Source organism: Vidua macroura, chromosome 1 (genome assembly GCF_024509145.1).
Source record: "Vidua macroura isolate BioBank_ID:100142 chromosome 1, ASM2450914v1, whole genome shotgun sequence".
In the NCBI taxonomy this organism is placed as follows: domain Eukaryota; kingdom Metazoa; phylum Chordata; class Aves; order Passeriformes; family Viduidae; genus Vidua; species Vidua macroura.
In genome coordinates, this window is record NC_071571.1 from 37,879,649 (window position 1) to 37,896,820 (window position 17,172).

Here is a 17,172-nt window from a genome sequence, read left to right on the forward strand (position 1 = left end):
GATCTTTGGTGCTAAGTAAGATACCTCATGTTTGGATGGCATCCATAAAAAGGGATGTTGTGTAATTCCTGAGAACTTCAAACCATGGATCCCAGATCCCAAATGACAGAGCAGATAACAAACGTTCAGAACAGGTGAGAGCACTGAACAATGCGTGATGAGCAGCCTTGGCACAAGCAGCCTCTGATAACCTCTGAGATCCTTTCTGAAAGCCCTCTCCTTTGATCAGAGGCCATGAGTAGTTACCTAGTTATAGCCATTAGGCAACACTGTAGACATTGCTCTAATAAAACTGATGAAGCAAGAAAGGTTGCAGTTCACTAGTTCGGACTATAATAACCTATAATAACCTATAATCTGTAGCCCATCCATTTTAATTACTCTAAATCCTAATTTCATTTATGTTAATTTTCAATAAATAAGTGCAATCCAGCACTTTCATTGCCACAATCTTCTAGAATAAAGTTGCATCAACTAAATATTTAGCCTTAGTTACAGGTTTGTTTGAATACAGGTCCTCTTGGTTTAGCCAATAAAAACTAAGTCACTCAGTGCCACCACGAGTAGGCATTCAGTGGATAAACAGCATCTGTTACTTATGTGAGGTAAAGGTTTTCCTTTGCTGCTTTTAATAAACTTCTGCATTGTAGGCATCTCAGACTATTGCTACAGCTTTCTGCCACATCTGCTCTCCATGAGATACAAGACAAGAATCAACAATTAGAACATTTTAAAGTGCTTTTATGTCATGCTTTTAATTTCATTTCTGTAAGCTTGGGTAATTTTAAAATTGATTCATTTGAGCATTTCTTAAGTTTTGAGTGGCCAAAAGGGGAGATGCAAAATAAGCCCCTTTAATTTCCATGCTATTAAAAAGCAGTTTGCAGGATTGGCTGGAGCAATTTACATTAAAAGAAGCATCTGTACCTTAAAGAGATATTACCAATATTGCCCTAGCATCACACCCAAATAGATGGAATTCTCTGTGTTTTTATCACTTTCAGTAATCTCCAAATTCTACATTCTCTTGGGGAAGATTCATGGCTCAGTCTGATACATTGCTGCCTCTGCAAATTTGCAATTCAGCCAAACAGCAGCATCAGTAAATGTAATGTCCCATTCAATTCATTGTTCCAGATATGACTTTCAAAGCCAAGCAGGGCTACTTATAAAACAATGATATTAAAAAAGCCATTTTTATCTTTCTCCATATATTTGTATTTACTAGGGAAAGGAAAAAAAATCTATGAAAACCACTAGTGCCATTTTGCAGAGTAATAAATTACATCCTAAAACACAGGAAATGAAAATACTGTGATCCTCCTAGTATCAATGACTCTGAGTACAGAATAATATTGGCTGCATATTTAAACAATCCAACTGATAATTAAGGCTACCACATATGCAGGGTAGTGGAAATAAGGCAGTCACATCAAAATGAAAACAGAGTACCTTGTTTCTTCATTTCCTGGTTCTTTTTCTGTACATCTATTTGTAAGCTTGCAGTTTCCTTGGTATGCATTTTAGTTTTAACATCTGTGCATGAACCTAGATAAAGCATATAAATACATATATATCCATATTTAACATTTTATATCTTTCTGAAGGAAAGCATATACAGAGTACTAATAATGTTGTTTCTTTCCCAGAAAGAGCTGTGAGTTCCAGGAGTCTGGTCATATCTCAAGGATGACATATTTCAGTCTCTTAGGTGAAAAGAGGCAAAGAGATAGCCAGCTGGCTCGTGTGAAGTTAAATCTTCTGTGCCAGCTGGACCAGCAGTAGCATTGCTGTTAGCTTTGGAGACTGCTGCCTGCCTACTAACTACAGGAAGACCAGAAGAGTCAAGAAGTAAAACCTACATGCAAACAATTTTCCATCCCATATGGAGTTGTCATTATCCCTGTGAGCGTAATTAGGTTTGCCAGATTTGCAGTGCTGTAATGCAGCAATACCCTGAGTCAGACTGCTCAGCTGCTTGCCACTCACACAGCATTTCCAAGTCAGGCCTCGTTACCCTCCTGGCAGTGAACAATGAGGAGAAGGTGGCACATTAGCACTGCTGCTCCTAGAGGGAAGCTGAAAAACTCTTGAAAGAAGAAAGGAATTAGATGCTCAACAAAACTGGAACATGCACTTACTCCTAACCCTTCTGATTCTTAAACCCCAGATACCTGGTTATAGTCTTTCAGTTAAGGTACAGCCAGTGTGTCTGCCACAAGATAAGACTTTCTGCAAATAACCTTAAAAAACCCAACTTCACTGACTCTCAGCTGCTGAACTTGACAGAACATACAGAATATATTTAATTTCTTTTATCTTTCACTAACTTAATATAATAATTACCACATTTCTGCAACATTGCTAAATATACCTGAATATGACACTTCGTTTGAAACCCCTGAAGCAGAGACCATGGCTGAACTCAAACTGTAAGTTGTCAAGGACTGTTAAATTGATTATGTGTATGTAAGTTTTATAGACAAAGGAACTAAAGGGCAGAATCTGACTCACACTTATCCTGCAGATCTGTGGCAGGAATGAGAACAGAGCACATATGCCTTGACCTCAATCTTGCGTGTGAGCTGAGTGCACTGTCTCTTGATTTAACCCGTAAATTTGGTGAAGAGACAGCTGTGAGATTTATGGTATCTCCTGTTAACCAAGAGCACTAACACATTGGATATTTGGAGCAGCTCTTTCCACAGTTATGCAGGAAATACTAAGTATAATCTCCAAGGAAGAAGTCAGCTTGTTCAAATGAAGGAATCTTAATTCTGAATCTTCTTTCCAGATGTAAACAGACACCTCCAAAAAATGCCAGCTGTACTATCTCCTATTACTCCAACTGAACTCAGAAACACAAAGAAAAAGAATGAAAACACATTGACTGAAGCAGATTTAAAATAATTTCACATCAAGCCAGTGATAATAGAGAACTACCCCACTCAGTGTTTCACCCATACCTCTCATTCATGAAGATGGGACCACCTATCTAAATCATATCAAGCTGCTTACTGCTGTGAACATAAGAAATTACACTGATGACACAATAGGGCAACATTAAAAACATAGAGAACATGAGATAAATTCAATATAATTGATGAAATAATTCACAAAATAAGCATAAGCATTCCAGGCTCTGCAGCCTACAGCCCTGACCTGTGACAGTCAAGAACATGATCAAAGGTCACTCCATCTCTTCCTACCTATACACTAGGGCTTGCTCCCCTTTCAGCTGGGAAAGGAAAGGCAACTTTAGGTCTCATCAGACAGACAAAGTCTTGGCACGTAACAAAACTTTCTACCAAAGACCGCCAAGGGATGTGGATCATAGAGTTAATCCCAGAGTTCAGTAGCTGGAAATGCCTGCTAAAACAGATTTCAAGGACAATGAACCATAAATATAGACACAAAAAAGAGAAATGCAATGCTATTGCACCACAGATGGTAGAAGTCAAAGCATCATGTATTACCTCTGTAAGACCTTGTTTAGAATTAAGCTTACAAATTTCAGTTACATGTTTTATGATGCATTAGGACTACTACAAGTCAGAGGAGGGCTAAAGATGATCAGAGGAATGAATGCTATTTTACATAAAAATGCCAGCAGTCTTTGGAGAGCTGTATATGAATTTTCTGGGTTAAGAACACTGGAGGGAGAAAACAGCTGTTGAAATGCAGTGCAGACTGAAGAGTCAAGGTATATAACCAGACTATAAATAAGCACAGACCGGACCCTCCATAAGACAAATGCATATCTAGAATGTTCTGCTCATGCAGGTAAGAGAAGACATCTGAAGCAATTTTGGTGGAGCTGGTGCATTTATAAATAGGTTGATATGCCAATATGCTTAGCACAGCAGCTTGGATTTGATGATCTATTAAATCCTTTTCACTTCTGTCATCACATATTTTGCTAAGTGATTATTGTAGTGATTGAATTATGAAAATTCACGTATCACTACAACAAAACCCACCATGGGCTGCTGCTGAACAAAGCAGATCATTTCAGAATGTTTATACTGTTTTGCATGGAGGAATGGGTTGCTTTGTGTGTCCAAAAATCTTTTTTTTTTTTTTACTATATAAAGTTGACCCCTAAAAAATACTGGGTTTACTCAAATTTTACCAGTCTGATAAACTTTATCCCTTTGTCCCTAAGCCTAATACTTGTTTTATGAAAAGCTGAATGATACCAGACTCTATCATTTTATTCTTTGAGGTAATTTATAACATCAACCATCTGCCCTTAGAGTGGCATAACACAAGACATGAATGCAAATTGAAGGTGAGACATTTGTCACCAGAGCAGAAACAATTTCATTCCAGATAACATGTGTGATATACAACCATTCCTCATATTTTAGTTTTCCTTGTTTGCCTTTATTTATGGGCCATAAAGCTGTAATTCAGCAGTGAAGAATGAAACACTTTATTGAACTTCTACACAGTATTTACACTTCTTGCATCAGATGTCACTTTTTCATGGTAATGGGACATACTGGGAATCCCAGAGCAATGAAGATTTATGGACCTCTGAACTGCACTGGTAGAAATACAGAGCACCAGGAGCAGACTCCCACAATGAGCCCAAACTACTAAACTTTCATGTTAATTAGAAATCTCTGGAGGATTTATGGGTAACAGCTTAAGTTAATGGGAACTTCATTCTCTGTCATCCATCGTTCTTGTACAGACAGTAATAACGTAGGGAAAATAATAATTAAAAAAAATTTAAAATAAAGACAGTGTCTGACAAAGGAATTTTGAAATGTTGCAATCCTTTTAATTTACAGGGTTTTGCCAGAAGTTTGGCCTCTAAGAATTCATTATCAAGAAAGTTGGTAACACTTTTTATATGCCAAGGATATTTCTAAAAGAAAAAGCTATTTTAATTTTAAATAAATAAATAACAATAAAGGAAACCATAATGAGTCAGGGAATTGATAAATAAGAAACTTGTTGCTTGCAGAATACTGTCAGGTCAAACTTTAGCCAGTTTCTTGTGGGAATTTGGGTATATCCTTACCCTTATGCATGGGCAGCTCCATTTAGGACAGCAAGGCCATTTGAGATGAGTCAGACTAAGCCCAGGCCTGTATCTCTAGGGGTACACAGCCTTAACTACACCAGAAAAAAAAAAACTTATGATTTTACAGAGAATTCAGAGGTTTAAGTCTGTCACCTGCACTGACCTTAGTTCTGACAGATGGAAGCAATGGCAAAAAAGTGCCTCCAAACACAGTTGCCAAATCACCACAAAAACACAGATGACTGCTCACAACAGGCAGTTTTAGCCAATGCTAGGTGAAACCACCAGGATTTAAAAATACATTTAGGAATAAGACTTTGGGAATCATCTCCCAGACTTTTCAGAGATTGAATCATACCTAGATTCTCAAGAGAGCCACCAAGAAATTAATTCCTATACTCCGCTTCAAAACTTGTGGGTACTTCTTTTTATCCCTCTGTTTTAGTACAAAGGGACAATCCTTGTGCAAAATGTCATGTCATGTCAATGCTGTGAGAGAACAAATTTGCCCAGGTGAAAACTGTCAGTTTTAGTTGTACGGTTTTAAGAGTCACAGAACATGAGACTATTATGCAGATGTATCTTGAAGTAACTACATCTGTCCATACCTAACTGAAATTGCTTCATGAGGAAAAATCCAAGCTGTTTGACTTTCCAAGCCAGGTGCCACAAAGTGTCATTTTGCTGTATCTACCCACTATCAAAACAGAGTAACAGGAGTGAATTAAAAAAAAAAAAAAAAATCAGAGAAGTTTGCTCATTATCCTGTTAGCAACCAGAATCAAGCCCCATGAGATTTGGGTTCTTTCCAGGGCTGCAGATTAAGATAGGGAGCATATGTATAGAGCAGTTGAAACAAAACCGAAGTGTGTTTTACCCAAAGCCATGTCAGTGCAGCAGAAGTAGCAATAAACAGTTGTTTGGCTGGCCCAGTTTGCCTTGCTTCTGTTGAAAGACTAATAATGATGGCAAAACAAAAACTTCATCGTTTATTAAAGCATTACTGTATTTGTTTCCTTTTATTGTGAGAGACAAAAAGCAAGCTTTGACACAACAGAGGCAAAATGAACAGCAATAGATCAATTTAGAGATCTCAATATTTCAAAGCCATAGGGATCATGTATGGTAACACCATTTCAGATGACGTTTGATTACCTGAGCCTTGCTCACTCAGTCTGTTCACAGAGAAATACTTTCCTATGGATTTACACTGAGCATTACTTAATTTGGTTTTCTAGATGAGCTCTTGATGTGAACAGAATTACATTCACATAAACAAGCATCAAGAAATTGTGTCCAGATTACCAAAAAGTGCCTAGAGAAATGAGACACAGCTGAACAAGTGTTAATGATTGACTCTAAAGAAAAACTTGGATGGGATCATCATGGAGTTTGGTTGTACAACTCAGAAAATTACAAATTAAAAGGAAGCAAAATTATCAGTTAAACAGTGATTAAATATGATTGTTGTGGCACTTCTAAAAAAACCCAACCAGCTTCTAAACAATAACAGCTAGCTAATTTAGACCTTTTTTCCCAAGGAAACATTTAGTCACAAATGGGACCTCTCACAATTGAAACACATTTTAGGGTGCATCTTAGGTAAATAAGCTTTTAGAGATAGGAAATTAGATCCCACTAACCTGTGGAACATGTTTACATTTCTAATAGAAAGCCTAATAAAATTTAAATGCCAAATATCTGTGGTGTATCTGAATGGTACCTGGTGATACATCAGTCTTATGACATCAGATAAACAAACGAGTATCTGAATTTATGGGAGAGATAGCTATTCAGTAATAAGCTTATTACATTCCAATCAAGTCTTACTATTTGTCCAAACTCTTGGTTTGAACTACAACCTCTCTATAGGGTTATGTTTTAAGCAAATTTACTTAATACAGGGTTTACCACTGCTACAAGATATAATCACTTTTGAATTTTCACTTACAATAATACGTAAAAATTTTGATTCGGCTTCCTGATGGAGTCTCATCATTTCAGTGGGCATTGCTGTGCTGGGAAGGTATGAGTTTTTTGTCAACCTTCATGCCATGTTATGGAATCTATTATTTCTGGGCTTTCTTACCTGTCTGCTTGCTGCTTCTTTGCACAGGAAAACAAGACATTCATCTTCAGCTCATGAATAAGTAGTCTATTAGTTCTGAGACAGAGTGATTTGTCAATATTTTTGTAGCAGTAACTTCTCAGAGCATCTTTAGAGTTCCTCTTGCAATGCTAAACAGGAGGTATTCCTGAAATGTCCTTCAGATTAATCAAATTTAATAAGAATTGATACTGTTTCAAATAAAGGCTTATTCCTTCTGCTTTTAAGCCTCTCAGGCTCTCCAAACTTAACTGCCTCTTAAGGGATTATTTGAATTTGAATATGACATCATAACTTATGAATAGACCTTAGAGAGGTACTTTGAGTTTCTTACAGAAATTTGTGAGGATTTGTTAGACCAATTCACTCCACAAAATATATGTTCAAATTATTTTTTATATTAGTAACAAGTTGTGACATGATAGAACCCTACTCTATTGTACCTAACTCCTCTCACTGTTCATGTAAGAAGCAAAGAGAAACATTATGTGACAGTTCCTATTAAGATATGTCTGCAACACAGGTCAAATACAGGAAATCCATCCTGATTGGAAATGTGCTTAATCATTTTCTTCAATTTGCTGCAGTCGAGGGAACATAAATATGTGCTTTAAGTGCTTTCCCAAATGGAGGTAGACTGTTCACTAAAGCTTACCAATGACTTAAGTCATTGCCAAGCAAAGTTTGCTGTGGCTTAAGTATATTGCCTTGACTGGACAGTGCTCAGTATGAAATAGTTAACAAAGCCTGATAAATTACTTTGAAAATATGCAGTAATTTTCCTCATAATTCCCTTATCTTGGTCAGTGTGACAGCTTTCAGAGTAGAAATAAAAAAGTCTCTCCAACAACTGCAAAATTATAAAAGGAAAAAACAAAGCAGCAAGGGCAGAAAAGCACCGCATTACATCGGCAGCTTTTTTGTACCTTGGATTCTCAGGATCTTCAGCTGTCCATTGCAATTAAGAGACAATTATGGGATGATCTGGAGTAAAGTGAGGACAGAGACTTGACAAAAAAGTCTTGTTGGAGCCTGCAAGTACAAAAATGTAACTATCAGCTATTACAGGCTTAAAACACAGGGCTTTGCCAGCAGCCAGCCAAGGCTACAAAACAAATTCCTACAGGGGCAAAGGACTATTAAAAATGGCATCAATTCTCACTCCAAATGTAAATCACTCTTTTTGTATCTTGCTTCCCATACACAGATAACAATCTTACTAAAACAAAACACTCCTACTAAGTCTCCCTGCTTTACACAGGGAAGGGATGAGACAAATACGACAGATGCTAGGCACCTCACGTACCGTAAACTTGCTAGGTGCTCATATACTTCACAATGAAAGCAGAATGAGAACCTACATAAAATAGAATGGCATACAAGAGCAGGGCAGGAGGAGACTGACAAGAGTATCATTACTGGGAGAGCAGGATACAAAAAAAGCTACTGAAGACATGCTGTTGCAGCTGATTTATGTAGAGCTCTGAAAGAGAACAAGCTTGAATTTAACACAGTGATTTATTCGCTGTTTCTGTTTCCTCACTTATGACGTAATCATTAATCAGCTACTTTTACAGTGAGAAAAAAAACTGGGTTTTGATTAAATTAATCATGAATACAGCTCAGAAATAGTTCCCTGCAAGTATTCTTTTGAGCAAACACTTCACTCCCACAGCTTTTCAGAAAAAACTCCATAGCTGATAAAATAAGTACAAACATGATCTAAGCAAAACTCTATTTAGCAATTGTCAAAACACTAGTGAGTAGATTTCCTCATTATTCACTCATCTCTGCTGGTATCTTCCCAGTCAGGGTGCAGATGAGAACCCTATGCTGCAAAGCAAAAAAGGCAGGAGGGAGAGAAAAATTTCTAGCTAGGCTGGAAATCTCTCTCCTCACCTTGGCGCTAGGTATGTCTGAAATTCAGGGCCAGAATTGTTTCTGGCAGCTCTCAAGCAGCAGAGAGGGAGACTGCAAGCCAAAGAATGGTTTTTTGAAACAAGAACAGAGCTCCTGCAAAAGCCATTTCCTTGCCTACAATCACTCTTTCATCTCGGGCCATCTGTCTGATGGAAGCTGCCTGACCTATCAATACTAAATAACATTACAAGGGCAGTTCTGTTCAGTGAGACTTAATGGTTTCAGTTTGTCTCTAGATTAAAATCACTCTTCTGGAAGGACTTGTGAACAAAACTAGGAACAGGAATCACGTGCCCAGAGAATATAAATGCCTTACCCTTTGAGCTGGAATTGTAGCTCCTCAATTCAAGAGGCTCTACCACTGGACTAACATTAATCGCCATTACACTAATTGCACGTTCAGATAAAACACCTGGTTTACAAACACAGTGACAACACGTTATATGTGTTTAAAGGCAAGAACAAAGCCCACTGACTCAAAGATCTGAGGATTTGCCTAGAGGCTTGTACATAACAGCCACTTTGAACAATTCTAAATTTAACCAATATGCCATAAGAATAAAATGCACAGCACTTCATACACTTGTCACTAGCACTAATTTAAACCACACTGTGGAATAAGCTGTTTAAATGGGCTTGTTGACCTACTTTTTAATCCCAGTTTTCAGAGAAGAAGTTAAGTAATGATTTAGAAGGTTATTATTTCCCATAAATCATATTTTTGTATGACTCTTACCACACAGTATTTCATTTTATGAGGATTATTTTTTTTTCACTGAATACAGGTATAGATTAAGCTGCAGAATGTTAGGAGACAGAAAAGTATTTTCATTCATTATCAGCTTGAAGTGATCCTCATTTGTCTGGCATTTTGGAATTTTTTTTGGCTATAATCAGTTTTTTTCTCTGTCCTCTCATTTGAGAAGAATGAGATCATCTTGAACAAGGAAAGGATCTTGTTACCATACAAAACCATTTACAAAGAGGGATAAAGGAACTTTGTTTGATTTAATTCATTTTCATAAAAATTCTTTCCTCAAGATCATTCCAAAAAATTACTCACTTATCTTTAATTCTTGCCCCAAGAATGTATTTTTAGGTTCTCCACTGCTCTGCTATACCCTCTACGTGTAAGGTCAATTCCAAGACATTTTTTCTTAGGACAGTAATTGTTCTGTGCATTTTTCAATAGTGTCCAAGTTATAGAGTAAACTAAAAGGTCAGAAAAAGAAACATCTACAGTGCATTTCTTGCCGATACCTTAGATTTGGAAGCTGATGAACCAAGGTAACAGAACAACTTATGGGTGAAAGCAAGCATTTGCATTTTTGCAAGTATGGGACTAGAAACTAACTGCAAAAGTGTGTCTCTATGACTCTGCTTTTCTGCAAGACAAGCAAAAGGTCCAAAATAAGAAAAAATACAACAGGTTTCTTTCTAATAAGGGAAAGCTGTGCATTTGACATGTCTTCCTGGCATCTGTAGGCAGCTCTCAGCAGGAAAGTGAACAAGAAAGTCCCTTTTCAAGTCCCCATCCGCAAACACGAAAAAACATACAAAATCTACCATGTTCATAATTTGGTTTGATGTACAAGAGACCAAAAACATACCTGGAAGCTAGGAAAAAAAAACGGTTTTGAACTACTTATTCTGTTAGGCATTTAGCTATGGCAAGCTGGACTTTGTCATCTCCTGACCATGCTTCAGGATGTCCATCCACTGCTCTGTCTAGGTGACACAAATCACAAAAAAGACAGCTAAAAACCCACCAGAGTAGAATAATCCTTTTCCTTTGAGGGAAAGAAAGAAAAGAAACCTAAAAGGGGGAAAAAAGGTGAAAGTGATTTGAGTATTCTTGTGTCATGCACACCAAATATAGCTGTTAAATGTAGCTGTATAGAAGAGGCCACTGGACCTGCGCACAATCACAGAAATGAAGGTTTCATCTGAGTAATAAATAACACATTGTCAATCTAAATTTTTGTAGAAACCTATATTCAGCAAAGAAGGAGCATGTCCTGCTTTCCCTGGGACATGTGAATTTCTTAGTGATGTGTGTGCTTGCAGTTGATGGGAATAGAGAATTGTGCAGGCAAGCTAATTTCACTCAGCAGTACAAGGTTGGTACTTCTAGCTTTAATCACAGTGAAGTAACAGTAAAGCAATCAAACAAAGCAAGAGGTACAGGAAGGATAGGGTTAAATCAATAAACATTAATAAGACTAGGAAAACCACAGCCCAAAACAATTTATGTAGGAGCTAGTAAGGAAAGACGGAATGAAGGAAATTTATACCTTTTTCTTTTGCGTAGTCTCTAAATAGAGGAAAAGAAAAAGTGCCTATAATTGCACAGCAGCAGAAATGCTGGAGAAGACAAAATCTAGAAGACAAAATAGGCCTGAAGAATGTAAACTATGTTGCATGCAAAGAAGTCAAAAAATCATCTCCTGAAAAGGTCACACCAGAGATAAAAATATGAGACACACCTAAGAGACACAAACAGGCAACTGGAGAAAAGAGTACAAATGTAGACTTCCAGTCCCATTTAAGAGGAGGCAGATAGGAATATATAGACAATTAGGTACTGTACAATCACAAACCCACAAACCAAACAACTCTCTCAATATTTAGTTGCAGTTAAAGTATAATGAGATGTTTAAAGAGAAGCCTACTGACCCAGCACCCTTGGTTTTTGTGGTCTGCAAAGCTTTAGTTAGTTAAAGTCTCAGGCACAGCTCCTATTTTCAGGGAGGGAGGAAAAAGAAGAAAAATTATTCTAAGTCAGATTCATTTCAGCTAACCATAGCCTCACGTATCACCTTACCAGAAGATTATTTTCTGACTGAATGACGGGGCTATGTTTAGATTTTTGCACACTTGTGCAAAATCATAAGCAAAAACCTGACAAGAAACACAAACCAGATCTTCTACTTACATTGTAAGAAATATACTGTGATCCAAGGCACATATTCAAAGTTAAAGGGACAATTTAAATGGGCACAAATGGCATGCAAAAGCAATTGAGATTACTTTCCAAGAACCTAGTAACAGTCAAAGCCTGGAAAAACCATTCTGTAGAAGAACACTCTTTAGAAGAACAGGAATGAGGATTAAAAGGAATACTTAGAAAATAGATTGACTTATATTATAAGTTTATTAATATCCAACAAAATATCTTTCAGAAGGCTTTCAGATCATCAGCTTCCTTTAAAATACTGCATGTCAACATTTTAGCCACTGTCTCTATGCATCAATAAACCAGGGCACCGACCATTTTCTTTGCAGCAGGCACTATGTCTCACTTTATTACAGAGCTCTCAGGAGCAGATCCAGTGACTCTTCTGACTTTCTTTTAGCATAAGGTATTTCCATGTGTCTCTGGCTACAGAGAAGAGGGCTTCTTCAATCAAACCAGACATTACCAAGGACAGTGGAGAGAAATGCAGAGGAGAAGTGGAAGATTTATGGTGCAGAGTGTGAGGCTGTCTCTCCTCCCCTCTCTGCTCCATGAATGCTGTCCATGTGCCACATGCTCCACATCACCTACAAGGCTACTGACCTGCCCTTTCTCTCAACTCACTGATTGGGTGTGTTATCTCCACGGAACATTGCAGATATCAGGTCCAAAATGTATAGCATTTTCCAGCAGATTCATGTTTAGTGAACAGAAGTTATAAAGCTGAAGCCCAAAAGGCTCCTCAGAGCCTTTGAGCTCCTGTCAGAATTTCTCCCTTTGGAGCCAGCCTTCAGGGCATGAAATATGTGTCACTTCTCTCAGCCAAGGCTCGTGCAACATAACCTTTCTTCAAAATGCTTGTTTTAACACACCTCAGTCAGATGATTACTACATTTTTGCCAGCTGAACTGCCCAGCACCACATATACTTAGCAGCTCTTATTTCTTTAATATGGGTTGGAATCATGAAATTACCATTGGTATTCCAGGGTATTCCCAGGACAAATTATTGTTTTAATGGAAAGGTTTATAACCATAAAGAGGTATCATGATGCATCATATAAATTTTTAAAATACATATGCATCGTAGTTTTGATATTAATTTTTCACAGCATTCCTTTGTTAAGATTTTTTTTTTTAAGTCTGAAGGCCATCCTCAAAGCTAGCAGAGGGTAGAAAGAAAGTGCCTTTAAGGCTACATTTTCCTAGCCGGGAAAAAATCTGAACCTACAACTAGGAACACAGATTTGACACCTGACATTGTTCAAATCCCCTACATATCCCAAATCAAAACCTTACAGAGAAAGGTTATATAAAAACCCAGAGAGTGCAGGGAAAGTGAAGGCAAAGGAAATCACACAGGTTGTGACTTCATCCAGAGGATGTAGTGAGCCAAAGGGACAGAGACTTGATTGGTATTTCTCTTGTCAGGAAAGGGAGTTAATGAAGAGGACATAATTTTGTCTTTGACCTGTGTCAAGCAGTAAAAGTCATTTAAGTTGTCCTGCTAAAATTAAATGTTGTACAACAAAGACAAAGGGGTCAGGTCAGGAGAGTTAAAGTTTAGCCACGTGGGCAACGAGCCCAGACAGGGACAGCCAGGTCTGAGAACTGTTTGTAGCTGTTCTTCAAAGATGATGAAAATCCAAGGATGCAAAGCAAGTAGGGACTGACTTTGGGATTTTCTTCAGGAGTTCACACAATTACCAAAGGGCAGATTTTAGACAGAACTATTAGCTAGTTCTCAAGTAAGTCAATAAAAATATCTATAAAACTTCATCATCTCCCCTTACTCTGGTGTTTTTCCCTCAGGCCAGATCATACATGTTCCTCCTAAAGCTGAGAAAACACACAAAACTGATTTTATTTTTTTTTTCATGAAGGCAAAATATTGTGTGATAACTATAACACATTTCACTAACACAGAGTACAGGTGCAAAGTAGGAAGACAAACAACAGAGACCATGTTTAAGTCTAACCTAACAAACAAGATCTAAATACGGTACTGTTGCACCTCTAAACAGTAAGCCTTTGGTGCAGAATGGTCTTTTAACACACTCAGCACACAACCCATACCCACCCACTTTGTTCCTATTGCTGTATGCTGCGTTTCCTTTTGGCAACCACACCTAACCTACTTCCAAAAGAGAACTAAGGCTGTACACCCAGTCAAGAGCAGCACAGTATTGATCAGAGAAGCATATCACAAGAGGAAAAAATATAGTTTATAATATGAAAACAGAGAGAAACAGTAGAGTGCAATTCTAGAGCAGTAGCTTTTAAGGTTGTGTACTTTTTTGGTATATTTTACCTCTGTGGATGAAATCAATGGGCCTGCACTGTTTTTCAAAATCTAAAGTAGACAAGTCCCTTTTTTTATGGCTTAAAAACATAATTTAGCCTTTGTTGAGCAGACTTATTTCTACACACAAAGGATGTCAGTCAATTACATTGAAACAATTTCATTCAGGTCACTAAACATCAGTAGGTAGCATGATTTAGTGCCAGCAGTGTATTACAAAAAAGCACAGCAATTTTGAGGTTTGGAATTGAAATGGAAATTGCAATGTGGATGAATATTGATGGTAGGAACATACAGCAGCAGGGAGCATCCTGCATTTACCTCATGACCAACCCATTCCTGACAAGGAATCCTTCTCCCACACCATAAAACAGCAGCATTGTATTTTCTTAATTCAAGTTAATTTCTAGCATTTGCATGCAAACTCCTGTGCAAGTGCTCATGTCCCATATATCAAGAAAGTTTTAAAAAAAAAAAAGTTCTTACAATTCGTTTTATAGTTCATAAAAGCTAGTTTATTTCCTTGCATAATTGAATGTTTTTATTTAAATCTGACATTTTACAATAGTAAATATTGCTGGTTGTGCTTTTTCTCCAAGAAAGAACTACGATTGGTGATGACTTATGTTTATTGATCCAAAATTCCCAACTTCTTTGCTAACTCAGTGAAAGATTTTGTGGTTTGGCCACTATTCAAAGAGGCCAAACTTCTTACACATGTCAGAAAAAGGATTTTGATATTTTTTACAAAAATTAATAAAATGCACACCGGCTTCTTGTAACTAGAAGCAATTTTAATTTTAATTGCCCATTTCTTTTATGGGCATGTAGTAATAGAATATGTGGTAATGGCTTTAAAATGAGAGTAGGTTTGGATTAGATTTTAGGAAGAAACACTTTATTGTGTGGCTGATGAGGTACTGGAACAGGTTGCCCAGTGAAATTGTGGATGCCTCAGGTGTTAAGGCCAGGTTGGATGGGGGTCTGAGCAACCTGGTCCAGTGGAAAGGATCATTGGCCACAGCAGGGTGGTTGAAACTAGATTATTTTTAAGACCCCTTCCAATCTAAACCACATGAATTATTTAATTTTAAAAAATTGAACTAAAGTCACATCCTCTGTAATACACAGTATGTTTCTGTACACACTATGGGGCCCCTAATACCAACTTTGAAAAATGAGTTCTAATTAAAAAAATACATAAACAAACAAAAACCAGCTGTCTCAACCAACACTACTTGTCTAATTCAAAACTGGCATGGTATGTTGACCAGGAGGCAGCAGATAATTCTTCCAACTACTGAATTTCTCTGTTGAAAGCAACAATTTATTCTTTACTATTAAAAAAATTCATCTTGAAGAATGAGGGCTATTTCTTAGCTGTGATTATTACTTCTTGGCTCATATACTCTGACAACCAGAGGTATTATGCTATGAATTTTTTTTTCCACATGATGGATTTCATCAATTGCTCTCTAGCAGTATCTAAACTATCATGTTACACCAACCAAAGATCATCTTTACTCTGAAAGACTTGGAATTATGAAAAGATTTGGCATCATTTAAAAAGTGCTTCAATGCAGTTCATTGCCTTCACACTGCTGGTTTTTTCCTCTACACACTTATAACACAGGATCACATGCCCATATTCAAAGGCAAAAATCAAAGAACCAAACACTTTCTGGTATTGTTCTAACACAATTTCAAAACAAAGGGCCCACATCTTGGAGAACATGGAGTGAAACTAAAAGGAACAACTGCAGCCTGCTCCCAAAAGCAGTGACTTTCCTAAGTCAAAACCAGCACAAATCCTTTATGTGTTAAATGGATGGGAATTAAAAAAATATTTCTTTCTGACTCCTCGTTAACCTAAATCACACAGTTTTCCAACTCTGTCCTTCATTAGGAACGGAAAACAAAGAAAATATGCTACTAAATCTAAAAAAAAAATTGTTCTGCAGATATAGAAAGACACTTAGATGGATATAGCTTGGTTTACTAACAAAAGTCTCTGATGGCAAATAGTTAATCAAGGTAAACCCCACCTCATATCAATCGCTGGAGAGCTTTAGGCAGTAGCATCCAAAACAACTGTCACAAATTGTGATGATGAAAGTTCCAGTAGAGGCTTTTATCATCACCATCTTGAGCCTTGCACAGCTAATGCATATTTTACAAACTAGAATATATTTTACTAGTTTATAATATATAGCAAATCAAAGAGAATTATGCATTCCCTGACTGTAAGTAACCATGTGCTCCTTATGTTTCTGAAATAGTGTGCAGGATAATCTTAAAGTCTGAAGGTATATAGTCCAAAGGCCTGACTCGGCTTTAACTTTTTCCATGAAATTTGAATTAGACAATGCTACTGGCTTTGAGAATTAAGTACAGCAGGCAAAACCCATCTCTTAATGCAGTAACAACAGATTCACTCAAAAAAACCAAACAAACAACAACAACAAAAAAAAAACCCACATTAATGTGGGCACTTAGCAGCTATTTAATACAGACACAAAATTTGCAAATCATAACACTTAAATAATTACTCATAAGTGGGGATAAATAAGGAAAACCAGTTAATATTTTAACCCTGCCTAATGTAAGAGTTCAGTGGTTTTTTTTATTGCAATAACATTATTTCTGGGGTCAAATATAATAGCTTAAAAGAACCCTTTCAATCTGCATAGACATTTACCTACATTATTCATTTCTAAAACTCATTTTCAATTCAGCAACACATCCAGTTACTAGTAACATGTTTGATTATAAAACTGAGCTCCTAAACATCCTAAAAACAAGCCACAGACTTTCATCCATGGTTTTAAAAGCAGGAAGTTTCATGGTATTATG